General features: G+C 36.0%; 1 pseudogene; it reads right to left on the bottom strand.

Moving 5' to 3' along the window:
* Nucleotides 1-3,437: 3,437 nt before the first annotated feature.
* Nucleotides 3,438-4,130, bottom strand: LOC149174811 (pentatricopeptide repeat-containing protein At5g04780, mitochondrial pseudogene; annotated as a pseudogene).
* Nucleotides 4,131-16,343: the final 12,213 nt, after the last annotated feature.

Below are 16,343 nucleotides of genomic sequence, written 5' to 3'. Positions count from 1 at the left end.
ATTGATACACAGCATGTAGGAGAAACTCAAATAATTTTATTGATATGATAAGAGAGTCCAAGAGGAGATACAACCAAGTGAGTCCCGATCCAGCATCTACCTCCGAGCAAAGGAATCCCTTCCTCTCCTCCAACAAAGCATAAATCACCCAATGTACTAATCTCAATCTCAAACCAACAACAATTCTCTGCAAAGTACAAAATTCCAGCCTTTGGATCTCTGGGATGAGGGATCCATATATAGATGTAAGCAGAGAGGATGAGTCAGCTTATGTTTTGACTTGTGGCCTCTCTCTGTCAGTTCTTGCTTCCACTTGGAGATTGAGAGCCTCTTACTCATCACTTGGTCGAATTCAGTGAGGCAAGTGTCATTGGAGAAGATTCTGGAAGCTTCCATGGTCTTTCCACCTCGTTGAATGACTCTGCCACTTGTCATTTCCCGCTCAATGCACCTGGGTAGTGCATTCAAGTGCATTGCAACACATCTAGCTAGTGTACTGGGGTGCTTTGCAACGCAGGCAGCTAGTGGAGCACTTGAATTGATCCTAATTTGACTGTTTCTGAGTAGTTTTTGGTGGAGAACTTCTGGGAGAAGCTGTCATTGGTTGACCTTGTTCCTTTAGGGGCAGGAACAACACTTTTAGGGACTTTGGATCCCTTGGATTATGGATATTTCATGCTTAGAGCTGTAAGGCACAAAAATGTCTATAACACAGGTGGACTTGAAGAAAGGAGTACCTACAGTACCTCATCAAGTTGAAGAACCATCCCATTGAGGGCAGTTCGTGGCTTGATGCAGGTCAGATACAACGTGCAGGGTATTCTATCGAGGAGCTCATGGACTGGAGCCATGAATTTTCATCTACCCTGGAAGCCTGATGCAAGAGCATCCAGCTAAGGGAGGTCATGGCTGGTGTATTTTTCTTTGCAGAACGGAAGGAGTTTTAGTTACTTTTTTTAAGTTCCGTTTAAAGTTCTAGTTAATAGCATTTAGGACTTTACACTAAGTTTAAGGTTGTCCCAACCCACTGTTTATTTTTATTTATTGTTCTTTTTATTTTTAATTTATTGTTTCAAATTAACTTTAGAATATAGACAAAGATGAACAGTTATCAATGAATAACTAAAATGTAACTACTGATAGCTTAAATAACTGTACAGTGATCTTTAAGAAGGAAGGAAAAAGCCACTGTAATCATCCATCATAGTATTGAATAAAACGAAGCACACAATCATTTTGAGAAGTAAGAAAATCTGAGTCCATATATTGCAACCTAAAGTTATTTCTTTCTTTTTCCTCCAAACTTAATTAATTAAGTTCATCTACCCATTTCATATCAATGACAGAGAGCGAGAAATTATCACAGAGGCAAGAAGAAAACGCGGTCGAGTTCCATAAATCAACAAAGAGGGTTTGCAGAAGAGTCGAGTATAATTACCAACAAAGAAAGAAACAAGCATCTACAGGTACCAACAAACTTGTATCATTCACATTTACTATTTTCTTTTCAAAATCTCTGTGTATATATAGATATCAAAAAAGTTTACAGTCCAAGATACAAATATAAAGTCACAGACAAGCTACAGGCCGAACAATGAAACAGAGGTCATCCATAACAATGTCGAATATAACTACGAGTTCATATATTAACCACAGAGCTGACATAATTACAATTTCATAAGTTAATAGGTCATAGGCATAAATACACAGAACCATGAAACAGTGAGGCCGAAGCCACAACCCTCGACAACAGACCAAGTAAAGACTACAAACAGAAAACACTTTGAAACAAACAGATAGAGAAACGACGAGGCACGACCCTACCCGATACAAGAGCATAGGTGTCAGGGCAAGAGACCAGCGACTGGTGAGCCCAGTCATTCACCTGCAGTGGCCACCAAACAAGGCCATAAGAATTCAAGAAATAGAACCATAAAAAGAAATTGAAAACAAGAAACATTACCAGAGCTTGCAAACATAAACCCTCACGGAGAACCATCCCCAGAACAGGATAACCGAAACCCTCGTGGAGCAGCAGCCAGAACCTAGTAGCAGAGACCTCACCTCGACGGAGCAGCAGAGCACCGGAACAACAACATAATGACAAAGGTTAGGGTTTCTTTGGCATAGTGAAGAGGCGGGAGAAGCGAAGCCCGTGGACAGGACAGTTGCCCTCACAACATTAACTCAACAGTACCACGCCATAAAACCAATCAACTATAAAAATCATCCATGCAATCACACATTAATTATATGCCGTAAGTGATCAGGGTTGGTCCCATCATATGGAAACATTTAGAATCCCTAGCAACTATGTCTTTGGAAACAATATTGGAGATTAATTTGTTGGTAGAGTGGTAGTCACCACAAATGTGAAGGTTCCTAACAATAGTTATAGATGTCACAGGGGACACTGCACTCATTAGATGCCCTCTTTCTGTTGACTACTTCGCAAAGGCAATGCAAGCCAATAGTTTGAGCATCAATCATCTTTCAATTTGGATTCACTCTCTTTCTGTCACCAATAATCGCCACATGAACACTGTCCATCCTTGAAATCATGGAAATGTTTAGAATCCCTCACAACTATGTCTCTAGCAACAAATGCGAAGGTTCTCAACAACAATGATAGATGTCACAAGGGAAGACTGATAAGCCCAAATGATATGGATAGTTTCTTGGTGTGGTAGCAGAGGGCATGTTCCTTTTGTTCCTCCTCCAAATCATGAAACGCAAAGTCTGTGTTAGGTGCATATCATGCATCCTTCATCAACCCATACAAGCTCTCCAACTTTTCATAAAATTTTTCAGTATGTGGATTCGATTTGTCATCTGCAATAAAAGAATGCACTCCTTTATTGACCTCCATCCAGCTATACCCTGGAATCTTCTTTACCTTCCTCTCTCTCATAAATTTTCTCACTTCCTCTATGCCATCCCACCTGCCAGCAACTGCATAAATATTCGAGAGCAATACATAATGGGAAGCATTTTTTGGATCAGAAAAAAAATATGTTGGGTTGCAGGCTCTGCTAGCTCTACATTGGTATGGATTCTACAAGCACTGAGAAAAGATCCCCACACAACATTATTCAGTTTTATTGGCATTTTGTTGATATAGTCATATGTGTCATCCAGGTTCCCGGAGCAGCCAAGAAGATCAACTATGCAGCCGTAGCGTTCAACATCAGGTTTGATGCGATAATCTTGCGCCATGTTATTAAAACATTGCCAACCATCCTCTAACAAGCCTGCATGACAGCGTGCAGATAGAGCACCAAGGAAGGTGACATGATTTGGCTTCACACAGCAATGTCGCATATGTTTATAGAGCTGACGAGCCTCCTGGCCGTACCCATGCATAGCATACCCCACAATAATCGCATAATCGCAGTCTAGGAGACCACATATCTTTCAGGCATTTTTTCAAACACTTTTCACGCATCCTCTAAGCTCCGACATTTTTCATACATGTCTACAAGGGCACTCTCCACAAAAACATCCAATTGCCACCCACCTCTAATTATATCTCCATTGACTTCCTTGCCTCCCTGCAGAGCTGCCAAATTCCCACATACGGTAAGAATGGCGGCATATGTTTCCAAGTCCAGCCTTATATTTGTCCGCTGCATTTGCTGGATGAGTTCCAATGCGTCACCAAACTGTTTATTCTGTTCATACCCTGCAAACAACGCAGTTCAGCAGACCACATTTCATTCGCGTATTTCGTCAAAAACTTGTTGAGCATCCTCAATTCTCCTGCGTTTAACATACATATCTACAAGGGCACTCCCTAAAAAAGCATTAGACTGCAATCTACTTATAATTATGTCTTTATGGATCTCCTTGCCATGTTCCAAAACTGTCATGTCAGCACATGCCATGAGAACCCCCGTGAAAATATAGAAGCTTGGTTTAATGCCAGTGCGCTACATTTGGTTATACATCCTCAAGGCCTCCTTCCCATCACCATTCCTGGCATAAGCCATGATCAAGGTAGTCCATGTGACCACATTTCGTTCAAGCATTTTGTCAAATACGTCTAGCGCATTACCCATATCCCCGCATTTAACATACAGATCTACAAGGGTACTTCCAACAAAGAGATTTGATTTAAGCCCACTTCTCATTATCTCTTCTTGGACCTCCTTAGCTCCCTCTAGAGACGCCAACCCAAGCAAAAGCTCGAATAATGCTAGCAAAATGTAAACTGATTTGGCCGGATGCCTGCTTCCTGCATTTGATAAAACAGTTTCAGAGCTCCCTCGATATGTCCGTTCTTGGCATAAGCTGCAATCATGGTAGTCCAAGAGACCACATTTCGCTCCAGAATTTCGTCAAACACTTGGCGGGCATCTGCCAGAAAGCCACACTTTGCATACAACGTCATGAGTTTCGTGTCCAACACCACGTCTAAATTAAATTTCATTTGGACGATGTGGGCATGGACTAATTTTCCCTCTGGAAAGTCATTCGTGTTGAGACAATCTTTAAGGAAAGAATCGTGATTAGAAAGCTTGTTGGCTTTGGAAACCAGAACTTGTTCTCGGTGTTTAGAAACGACAGTGGGAGTATCGGTGCTGGTGGCTAGAGTTTGTTTCACCGATCAAAATAAATTAATGGACTACGGCTTCAAGTCTTATGCGATATTGTTCATCATTTTCCTGTTCCATAACGCTGAATTCATGGCAATGTTTCATTAGAATACACTGCGGACATGCCTAAGGCATTTAACATACGATAAGTCATTGAATTCTTAGTCGATAAGAATACATTTATTTCCATGGCGTTGTCTATTGAGGCTATAATTTAGCTGTATGGCAGTATGGTTGGAATTTGGTTTTTTTTCGTTGGAATTTGGTTTTTTTTTTCCAAAAAAATTGATGGTGGGAATGTTGGAGTAGTTTTTCTATATTAGAAATAGATTGAGTTCCATCAAACAACCATAATTGTAAACCAGATATTCATTGATAACACATTAATAATTATATCTTAAAAATCAATTTTTATTATTATAATTAATTATTATATTTTAAAAGTTATTTTTTATTATTATAATTACTAGATGAAATATTAAGTTTTTTATTATTATTATAATTACTACATCAAATATTAATCAACTTTAATGTATTAAATTAATATTGTATTAAAACATTTATAATTCATATTAATTTTTTTAAGAAGTAGTTTAAATAACATATGAAATGACACTTTTTAGGGTATTTTTTTTGTTACAATTAATTTGTAAAATTTGAGTGCTTCAAAATTTTTTAAGTATTTGAAACCATTCATTCATTTTATTAAAAAAATGTCATTTCTTTTGTCCTTTTTTTTCAAATACTACAAAATAAAAATGCTTATTATTATTTTACACATAAATAAATAAAATGAACCATAAGTAACTAGTATTTAAAGTAAATAAAAAATAATTGATATTTAAATGTATTTCACTATTTTTTTAGTAAGAAAAATTATTTTTATTTCCAAAAAATAAATATACATATCCTTCCCCTTTGAGGGGTTCCAATAATAACTGAAAATTTATCTGTTTATAGTTTTAAAAATTGACCATGTTTCCATCTAGAAAGAAAAGCACAAAATCTCTTCCATGCGACTTGAGTACATAACAAAAAACCTTTCAGAACATTCGACGTGAAATAACTTGAACCGATGGATGTTTAAGTCTACAACCTACTTAGGCATTCAAGCAACATATTTATAAGGAGAATGGAAAATATTGTAGTAGTTTATCCTCGAAGAATTCATCAATGATAAAGGACCAGTCCTGGAGTGTCAAAGCTTCTTTGGAGAGCTCATCGGTTTTAACATTAAGCTCTTTGAAAATATGTGAAAAAGAATACCATTCCAACTTCTAGATTGACTCCCTAATCTGACAAAGGATGGGTTGCATCTTTGCATTTTGCATTGCAACTTTTTTAAATTCCAATCTATCATCAACTTGAAATCACCCATAATTTGTAACTTGGAAAGACCAATATGTAAAGCATGAAAAAGAAGAACACAGAGAGTTTTGAATTCTACTTTAGAGTTTGAATTAGGATTAGGAGCATATCAAATAAGGAAGAAATGAGAAAAGGATCAACAGAGAGCCACTCCAACCCCAAATCAAAGAGGGTGCCCTTGACAGACCCCACCGTAATAACCCCATTAAATGTTATAATCCAAAGGAGGCAGAATTGGATTCCATATTTTATATTTTTTGGAACCACCCTACATTCCTTAGTTAATTTTGCAACAACAACAGTTTCCACAAAGACTTGTTTATCCTACAAAATTTTGATATCCTTGCCCACGATATGAAATAAACCACAAAGAGAGGAAGAGACTTGTAACAAACTAGAGAAGAGTCACTGAGATAGTTAGAGACACTATCCTTCAAATAGGTAGTTACTTAAGTTGATTTAGTCCCAAATTTAATTATCAGAGAATCCCACACTTGGGATGTGAAAGAGCATGAGATGAATAGGTAGTCGATGGATTTAGACTCATTTTGGCATTATGAGCACTGATTAGGCCCAAATGAGCCCCTTTTGAGAAATTTATCCCATGTTAGTAATTTATTTCATATGGAAAGAAATAGAAGGATTTTTGCTTTTAATGGAGTGTGTAACTTCCAAAAGCACTCCCACCACCACCTTCTCAACCTACACGTTATAACCAAGCTTTGTTGTGAAAACATTTGATGCCAAATTTTTTGACCAACAAAAAGAATCCTTCACATTTGGGACCAAGCTAATGAAACCTGAGACCAAACCACCCACATAAGATGACCATTCAACTGCCATGTATTCCATGAGGTTATTCTACTCAAATGTAAACCAATTTATCCTTCCCACCAAGTCAATACTAGGGGATCTAATATCCCATACTAAGTAAAGCCCTTTTTCGTGGAGCTTATTGATCAAATTTTCAAACAACCCAAAGTTTTCACCATCCCAAAACTAGGGGTCCTCCCCTAGCTGAACCTTTTTTCCGTTGCTACTTTTCCACGATGTCCATTGATGAAAAAGAGGGAAAGCATCTATGAATGCTTTCTATATTGTAGAGTTGTTCTTAGATGATTTTTTGGGGGATCGAAATCATTCTTCCACTCATATCCACCCCATATATTTAGAAGTCATAACTCCTCCCTATTACCCACCAAAAGTGGGTAACCCCAGAAGAGAAAAAAATGTATCCTTCTTTATACAACCAACTAGCATCCCTACATTGATCAACACATGATGATATGCCATAATCCTCCACCATTTCACACCAGTTGGACACCTTTCACCATTTGGCATTCCTCTTGAAGGAAGGTGGGTTATCATTCGGAAAGTAGTTTAACCATCTTGCAATCATGTGTTTTTACTTAATGTTTTGGGCATTCTAACATGGATTGAGAAATGATCGGGATGATTAACTAATCTTGATTGTAAACATGTTATCTCACTTTACCAGGGAGGTTAGTTTTTTACCTAGTCCAGTGGGATACCCTTTAAGGCCTTAGGGTTATTGGTGGGGCACTACTTGGAAGACTTGGATTGAAGTAACGTGCTCATGATTATTCCATACTTACCACTTTCCATCATGCCCTAAATTCCATCCCCATTCTTCTAGCTTGTGGTCATTCGTTCATTGGGATTGACATTCATTTATCTTCATCCTTGACTCTAGGTTGAAAGATTTTCCTTGGAGGATGTTGCAGCTAAAAGAAGGATAAAAACATAAAATGACCACAGTGAAAGAAAATGAAACTTAAAATTAAAAATATGGCTAGGAAATTAATTAGCTCGTGGGAAAAATCTTATCATGAACTATACTCCCCTCACTAGTCTTCACCCAGTTCCTTGAGCACTTGATGCTCCATCATATAAAAAGTTAATCTTGCATGTACTAACCATTATGAGTGATAAATTGACTCATAATTAAGGGGTAAATAAATGTTAAATCATTATAAAAATCGTGGGCTCCTAATCTATGCTCCTAATCAAAGCATTATGAAAAATAAGTAAAAGGTGCACCAGAGGGGTGGAAAAAGTGGGCTGAGAAATGGATAACACATGCCTCCACCATTCCTCCCTTCTTACATATATACACTCAATATGATAAACCCCCATCAACAAGTCCAGTGACCATGGCACCTAGCTTTGAAGTGTTTCCCCTCCATTTCCACCATTATCATAAGCACATATGGATTGAAGGGTTGACCTAGAACATGTCACCTCCCCTTAGGGGTTGGAAGCACCTAATAGGGTTGATCGTCTAGCCATCTCTAGAAAAATGAGGGAGCAATTTCATGAGACTTGATCAAGTTATATATTTGTAGGTGATCCCATTTATCTTTTAGGGCTTGCAGGCTAATATTTTTGTAAAACTGAAGGGATAGACCTCATATAAATAAAGGATCCTCCACTTCATTTATGCATATTCTTACACATGAAATTGGCCTCCTTAGAGAGACTGTGAAATGCCTTGTCTACTTCTAATCTTAGTAAAAATGGTGATTTTTATGGAGCGCACATCTTGCTATTGGAGGTTGCTCTTTGCTTTGGAGATGTCTTGTTGGGATGGAAAGAAGGATTTTCTTGGAATAATTTGTAAGTTTATTGCTTATTTTTCTATATTTTACATGTGAATGAATTCTTGCTAGGGTTTCTAAATGTACCATGACTAAATGCTTATTTGATGCAGGAGCATCTACTAGCTAAAACCATTTTGACCCTCTTAAGTCAAAACCCTTTCACCATAGATAGTTGGTTTCCTTAATTTATTTATTTTTGTAATATTTTCCTAGTTGTAATATAGAAGAATATATATTTTTAGGGACGTTGTGATGAGTGTTATTTGATAGTTATGTGTTAAGGGATATATTTAGCCCAGTTAGGAATTTATTAGTTAATTCAGTGAAACAACTCGAGTTTGTTGAATATGGGTATAAGAGTCCTATCTAAAATAATTTCAGTGTAATTGAGAAGTGATTTTTTTTAGAAGGGAGAGATAGATTCATAATTTTGTGTGTAAATATTTGTATAAAGGAGCAATATCGTGTGTAAAATAAAAAAGTTATGTAACCTTCCCCTTTCAACTTGAATAGCTATGTATCACTTGTGTGGTTTTATGAGTTATGGTGATCATGGTTGTTGAGTATAGATCTGAGCACATTTATTTTCACTTATAGAAGAAATTGAACATTGTGACCAATCAATAGATTAAATTCATGTTATTTGCATATGGTGATGGGCCTCCCAAATAGGTACAATTCAAGGCTCATATCTAGATATATATGAAGTTGATATTGACATCAATTAGTTAACATAGATCTTCAAATAGTTTATTTAAATGTCTTGTTGAAATATTTTTGAAAAGTATAATATTTAAATATGTGATTCACACATACTTTTTTACTTCTAATTACTTTACAACATATTCATTTTTTATAAAAATTTTCTATTTAGAACACAATTCAACTAGGTAGTTGGCTATGTTAGCAAACCATGGAGAGAGAATTGAAATAGCAAATAAATGCTCATCTGGCACATACTGGGTTGTAGAATGAGCCTTGTACTAGGCTGTAGAATGAGTCTCTCGGCTCAATAAATGACTAATTTGTATTATTGTAGTACTTTTAAGTAGTCATATTTTTGTTCCTAAACTAAATTATTCATTCACGTTATCATTTTTAGTTGCATTACTCATTATCTAGTTGTATATTTTAACCCGAGACTAAATTAGTCATTTATGTTAGTCATTTTTAGTTGGGTCACTTAAGATTGTTCATTTTTGGTAGTATTTAACTTGGAAAAGTTGTCGTGACTAACGTTTTTAGTCACCTGGTCACTAATTTCATCATTTTCTACTATTGGAGTGACTAAGTACAACTAACACAACGATGGATTATATAAGAAATCAACGTCACTATAAATGGCTAACTTAGGATTAAAACTTCCCTTGAGCATACTTGGCATGGCATATGATTATCTTAGTAGCAACATAGATGCAAAACAACCAATAATAGAGTCCAACTACAGATAAGCCATTGAAGCACTCTCCATAATGATTGGAAGTGTACTTAGCTAGAGGAGTAGATAACTCATACTAAAGGTATGACTCCTAGGCAAGGTCAACTACAAGAAAATGATGCTATTTTTTTTAAGAAGGACAAGATGAAGATGAAATGTATAGGTCCCAAGTGAGACCAACTCAACCTGGAGAGTGCATGCGCTCAACTCTACATTCAATCAACCAAAACACTCATACATATATAGGGTTACAAATCAATTGAGTAGTTAGAAAATCTCTTTGTAAATAGGCTTTACGAACTAGATAAAACCTACCAATTGAACGAGACAAAAAAAACACAACAAACCACTAATAATTAAACAATCTAGAAACTGCTACATTTTTCCATTAATTCTAGGTCTCCCCTTTAATGGTGAAATGGGTTTTCTACATAACATAAAAAAATTCCTGTTGGTCTAAGTCTCAACAAGGCTTACAATTTGAATTGAAAAAAATCATTTTGACCTTTCTTGTTTTTAAATAGTGATGGTTCTTCTTCCTTGGTTTTCGTTTTTGTAACTGCATGTTGCAACTAGCTTGTGGCATTCTTCTCATAATCTACAATACTACATCAGGTTCATGGGACTTGTATTTGTCTTCAATGCTTGCACATTATTCATTACATTCATAATTTGGTTTCTACACTTTTTCATTATATTCATCTATGCCTAATTCAGTGGACTACTGCCACATTAGCTCATAGTAATGTCTAATTTCCTCAACACTCTAATGTATTAGAATTCCATGAACTTCTTTAGATGTATCCACTGTTGTTTCATTTTCTATGTCATTTGCATCATTCATTGATTCTTCATTTATATTTTCTAATGGTGCAACTTCTCTACAAGATCCATCAAGGTATGTTGTTTCAATCCATGCTTTAATGAACTGTAATTCATCTTCATTTACTCTTATTCAAAATTTGGTGTTTCTTCCTGGTTGCTGCTAATATTTGCACACTCGGAAACATTCATGAGATTCACTAAATCATCATAATTTGAATTTTTTTCATCTTCATCTTTGTCTTCCTCTACCAATCCTTTGTACTTTGTTTCATTTGGCTCATCCAATTGATCTCCAAGCAAAGTTACTCTATCACTTAACAAATCATCTACAAGTTTAATCTCCTGCAGCATATATAACTGACCTTCATTTGAAATGTTTTCATCATAATATTTAACTAAATTTCCAAATATTCACATAATGTTCCATAATTTTTTACGCATTCATCATTAAATACTACATCAAAGGGAGTTTCTTTACTCTCACATGCTAATTTACTGTTAACTACATACATGATTTCTTCCTTAATCGTTACAGTTTCAACTTTGATCTTAATTATGATACTTTCAACACGGTCACCGATTCTAATAACACCATCAACTTTAGCTTTCCCACTCCCCTTCATACTGTACTTCATTCCAAGAATATCCCAAAATTGTTTTGCATTACATCACCAAAATCATGAAAAATACTAGACAAAATGTTTGCATCCAGTGGTGATAGGATAAGAAGAAATTATACCAAACCTCTACTCATATCATGGGGATTTAAAGAAGTTTCTTGAACAAAATTCCATAAATCTACGAAACCAAGTAATCCTTCCATTTTCGTTTCCCAATGTTTAAACTCTTTACTTGGAAAAGATGGAAGAACGGTATTAGTAATTTCAATATTGCACCTGTTTCTTCAAATCCTTTAGGATGATTCACATCTATGTTTGTATTCACGTCTTCATTAGGCATCGGTTCTATGGTTGGAAACATTTCATATTCTTCCTCTTCCCTTTAATTCTTTCTCCTCCACTGTTTCAATTGTCTATGGAATTGATCGAGTATCCTTTGTTGACCCATCACTGCTTTGCATGCTTCTTTTTCTTTTACAATTTATTTTAGAACAATAATATAACACGTTGAAACTGGATCTTCCATGGTTTACCCATGCCATTCAACATTGGTAGCAAATTCCTTTAGCGACTTCCTTCAACAATGTATGAGATCTTCAAAATCTAGATCTCAGTTCTCTCATCCATTGACACTACTACTGACGGTCATCCATGACCTTAATGCTTAACCTACCAATAGAGGTCACAAGACTAGCCTTACAAATTCCATCTCTACATGAATCACATAAACCTATGCCCTTATAATATAAGGTGCACGTCTTGGATTTGAAATTCACATAGAGGTTGAGATTTTGTGCCTCTCTCACCCCACCATCGAATAACCACTGGTCTTTATAGTTTCCAATGACTTTAGACTGACCATACATGTTGTCTACTACAGTTTCCAATACTAATCCATGAATCTCTGACCAAATTAAATCTCCATGTGATCAATAGCTACACCAGCAACTACAAAACAATACACAACCAAAAGTGGCCCTCAAATACAATGGTTGGAAAACTGTATGCTCGACACAGTCAAACCATGTCTCACTTACACCGACTCTTCATGCCCTCAGATTACTCCTAGTAGACACTCAGAAAGTAGACTCACTACTCATTGAATTGGGTCTTTTCTAGCAAGAGAAGATAGCTACCCACGCTCATAATATGTGGTTACTCTAGTGTGCCAGGGAAACACTAGACACACCTCTCTTCATGTTTCTCTATGAGAAATGAACTGTGTTCCAATGTGGTTGGTCACACCATGGGTTTCTTAAGAAATTTGCAAAACTGCAGCCAGTCCTTCAAAGTAATATCTCCACACACAATGCCTGTAGCAGTCACACTATACGTTTTTCTCTTGAATAATGCTCTATGTGGATCAAAAAACACTCTCTATGCTAAGAAATTGAACAACACTATCTTTAAAAAACTCTCAGAGCTCCTCAAATATCAAATAGAAGAATCTTAGATCGTTAGTTTGCACTCCTTTTCACACTAGATTGGTCAACTACATGTTGCGTTTAGTTCAAACAATGCTCCAATAGTGATACACTCTTCTTCAACAACGATACACATTGTTCCATGTTTCATTCAAAATCTCCATGAAATGGTTCCACGCACTTTGCTTCACGGTGGCTTAACAACAACGCACCCGTCACTCTGCTTCATCCATAAACTTCTAATGAATATAATGGAAGGTCTCCAAACAACACTCTACAACATCACTTTCCAACAGTAGAATAGAAAATATCTCTTCCATGTGATCCACAATCTCAACAATACCTCAGCCATAGACTCAACTCAAGATTGAAGCTCTTATACCAACACAAAAATTTTAGAACAAGATCAGATGAAATGTGCAAGTCTCAAGTGAGATCAACTCAACTTGGAGAGTACTTGCACCCAAATCTACATTCAATCAACCAAAAAACTTGTATATATATAGGGTTACAAATCAGTTGAATACTTAGAAAAATATCCTCGTAAATAGGATCTACAAACTAAATAAAACCTGCAACTTGAACGAGACACAACAAACACAACAAACCACTAATAATTAAACATTCGAGAAACTACTACATTTATCCATTAATTCTAAGTGAAAATAGTTGTCATGTTTGAGGGAAACACAACTCATAGTTTCCACTTCTTAGTAAAAAAATTGATGAAAACTCCTTACTATGTTTTTCGTTGGTATCCACTTTATAGATTAACAAGCATGAAAGAGAATACAAGTAAGCTTGATAGTGTCCTTTTCATTTAGTTTTAATAAGCTTGAGAAATATTTAAAGGCATACCCAACATAGTTACTTTTTCTATGGTTTAATGAGTCCTAAAAGGGCTAAATGAATGCTTGGTATGGTATCCTTCTCATATTTTAATGAGCACAAGAAATGGAGAAAAGTGAGCTTGTCATCTTTGACAAGTTAATGAGCATGAGAAGAATTAAAAGGGAGCTCATCATAGAGGAACAAGTGGCACAAGGGCATGCATCTAATTCGGTGTTAGTGGAGCTGACCTATGTGAAGGGAAGCAAAGGGTATAGCAATGTAAAACCACTCATTAAAGTTGTCTCTCCAAGAAAGATAACATTGCAAAATAGAAGAAAAACTAATAGAAATGGTGATGAGTGGGATCAAGGAAAATAGTAGTGTAGTAGTAGGCATAGAGACATTAAAAACAATATGCACATGTAACTATAAAGAAATTGAAAAATGTTTGGAAACATCCTTAGGATTTAACCAAAATCAAGGCGAAGAGACAAGAATGAGGCTAAACTTTTAGTCATGGCGGGTTTAAAGGATGATTAATGGTCATATGAATTGTCACAACATGGGAACCAAAAATGTAATAGAATGATACTCTAGTGTGTTCTTTAGGGTTTAAAAACCCCCTTTAATTTTTCACTAAAATCAAGCCCCCCCCATATAAACTTTCGAACTATCACCTTTGTTGGTTTTTGTTTCCCTATTTTGAGTGATTTTTAGTTTGCATAATTTTCCATTTTTTATATTCCCCTCACATTTGCCGCATTGAGACATTTCCAATGATATAAAATTTTCCTCATTTCAACTCCCAAATCAAAATTCATGGTGCTTTGGAATTTAATGTTTTTTCATTTTTTCATGAGGTTGCATGATGACACGATAGCCTATGTCATGTGTTAACATAGAATTGCTGACTTGACATAGCCGATATGGAAAAATATTACACATGGCACTTCCATGTCACCACCATGTTTCATTGCATCTTGGCCAAATAAACATTTATGCATACTTTTCCATGTTCCACATGGAACCTCTAGAAGGATTCCACATTAGTAAGAGAGACTCACTGCTTGACTCTTGTCAAGTTTAGTTTGATCCATTTCTAGGTTTTGGCACTATTAACAAGAAAAATGAACATTAATTTTATTTTTCACGCGATGTGAATTTTCTCGTTACTGCCCATCAGGATTTGTTATTTATCACTAGTCTCCATTTTCAAATATGGGTGATAGACGATGGGCGAAGGGCTCTAAAGAAAATTTTCATGTCATTGATGGTAATTTTCATATCCTATCATGAGGTCCTATCCATGATGCATCATGATTTCTCGGTGCAAATTGTTTTGGTGTGAATGGGTAAAATATATATGCTTGATATTATTTTTGACACACATTTGAGATAAAAAACATGTAGCCTTGTGCTGTAATGATGAGTCTTGTACCAAGGCTAGTGAGTCATGATGGATATTATTGCACTAGAAAAGTTGCGTTAATAATAAAAATATTTGCATTGGCTTATTTTGTGTCTTTTTGAAATGTTTAATGGCTTTCCTATTCTTAATGTAATATTTCTTTTAAAGATATGAATGATGAGATTACTACACAGAATCAAGGTATACTTGATTTTATTCTAAATGGCAATAAGTAAAAGAAGGTTTCATTTTGGTAATGCTAGCTTAGGATCCCTGTCTCCATCACTACACAAATTTTTAGGTTCATTTCGTTCCCCATAGACACATTGGGTGAGACTTTGGACAAATTACAATGTAGTTTTACAACTTCTCAAGAAGTTTTAACCAAAATCACAAGACACAAACCTACTCTACTATTCTACAGATATTATTTCACGATATAGAGAAAAAAATTCAGACATGCAATGAGAAATTGTTGGCATTATGAGACAAGTATTGTCCTTGATGGCAAATCACACCGATAACAAATCATAGTGCAGAAGGATAGCAGCAAGGAATTGATGATCAGTCTACAAGTATGAAGAAAAATATATACACGCTGGTTCACTATATACCATGTCGCGTATACAAGCAGGTTCACTATATACCAAGTCGCGTATACGCAGGTTCGCTATATACCAAGTCACGTGTACACGCTGGTTGGCTTCAGTAAAAGCGCGTGTATGTGGAAAACTTATCTTTGGTCCACGACGGTTATTCCTTGGAAGTTGTGCTTATGGTTTTGGACCTTGGTGTCTCGACGGACGTGTTGATCCCTAGTTTTGAAGTTGATGGTATTGGATTTCTATGGTTTTGGCCCTTGGTATTGAACAAGGCCTAAGGCTATATAAGGAGAAGGAAATCATTAGGCAAGTGTATCTGAAAAGTCTTGAATATCTGATGAAGTATTAGATCCAGTATGCAGGTTATTGGTTGATGATGTATTGCTTGATCTGAGCTATGGAGAGATCTCATCGGTTGATGGAGAACAATATCTAAGGAGAGATCGGGATCAAATGGTTTGAAATGAACTATCTTTATATGGTTGATTATGCGTATTTCTAGATCTGCATACTGACGCAATGTTATGTTCTGGGTATAACTGATGTCTGGTACAGCTGCAAGTTATGAAAAATTATTTTTAGATCTGTACGCAGGTTGTCTTCGGTAAAAC

This window comes from Pinus tabuliformis, chromosome 4_1 (assembly GCF_031772625.1).
Source record: "Pinus tabuliformis cultivar Carrire ecotype Pingquan chromosome 4_1, CPIR1, whole genome shotgun sequence".
Taxonomy (NCBI): Eukaryota; Viridiplantae; Streptophyta; class Pinopsida; order Pinales; family Pinaceae; genus Pinus; species Pinus tabuliformis.
Note: the sequence above shows the minus strand (reverse complement) of the source record. Positions and strands in the feature narration are given on the sequence as shown.